We start from the raw sequence: 1101 nt of genomic DNA, 5'->3' as shown, positions 1-1101 counted from the left end.
GAAGAGGACAACCAGAACAACCGGTTCAACCTAATCAGGAAGAGGAAGGAGAAAACAACAATCCTCCAGTTATGAGGATCAGAGACTATTCCAGGCCAACCACGGAAGGACACTCATCGTGCATTGTGGTGCCTAATGAAGGAAACAACATGTTTGAAGTGAAAGCATCTATGATACAAATGTTGCAAGCCGCAGTGCAATTCAATGGGTACCATTCAGAAGATCCAAACAGGCATATCCAGGAGTTTATCACACTGTGCAACACTTTCAGATCAAACCGAGGAGTTTCCGATGATGTGATAAGGCTAAAGCTGTTTCCTTTTTCTCTCAAGGACAAAGCAAAGAACTGGTTAAAGAACTTACAGCCAGGAACGATTACCACTTGGGAAAAAATGGCCAGTGCTTTTCTAATGAAATATTTTCCGCCAAGACAGGCCATTAAACTCAGGAATGAGGTATCCCATTTCGTGCAGGAAGAGGATGAATCCCTAGCCGAGGCATGGGAAAGGTACAAGGAATTATTAAAAAGGGTACCAAATCATGGCATCCCCATATGGATGCAAGTGCGGAATTTTTACAATGGAGTCACCAACATTTATAAAATCCAGATTGAATCCATTGCCAATGGTAACCCCGAAGATCTTGAACCACAAGCCTTGTACAACCTTATTGAGAGAGTCGTAAGCACGAGCTATAATTGGCACTCAGCTAGGAGTGAAGGAAAAAGAGCGGGGAATGATGATGTTGTGTCAAAACTGACCACCCAGGTGGAACAGCTTGCAAAACAGCTCAGCAAGATTAATGTATCATCCATTCACAGTGAACCGCTGTTCAATGATGTTTGTGATTTTTGTGGAGGACCTCATTTCAACATAAACTGTCCTGGAGTCAAGCAAGGGAAAGGTGAGCAGGAGCAATGTGATTATGCTGGATATAATCAAAGGAACCCACCAAACCCATACTCAAATACCTACAACCCAGCCACAAGAAATCATCCGAACTTCGGATGGACTGGACAGCCAAATCAGGAACAACCAAGGTATCAGCAGCAACAAGGAGGACAGTACCAGAGGCAACCTCAACAACACTACAAACAACATG

The 1101-nt window shown here is 43.6% G+C and overlaps 1 non-coding gene across 1 annotated transcript; it reads right to left on the bottom strand.

Annotated features, from left to right (window-relative positions):
- Positions 1–440: 440 nt before the first annotated feature.
- LOC136221013 (small nucleolar RNA R71) lies at positions 441–547 on the bottom strand. The gene has a single exon (XR_010684806.1). It is a non-coding gene; the product is annotated as a small nucleolar RNA R71 (small nucleolar RNA).
- Positions 548–1101: the final 554 nt, after the last annotated feature.

The sequence above is a fragment of the Euphorbia lathyris genome, chromosome 2 (genome assembly GCF_963576675.1).
Source record: "Euphorbia lathyris chromosome 2, ddEupLath1.1, whole genome shotgun sequence".
Classification (NCBI taxonomy): Eukaryota; Viridiplantae; Streptophyta; class Magnoliopsida; order Malpighiales; family Euphorbiaceae; genus Euphorbia; species Euphorbia lathyris.
The sequence above is the reverse complement of the archived record's forward strand: the minus strand, read 5'-3'. Positions and strand labels throughout refer to the sequence as shown.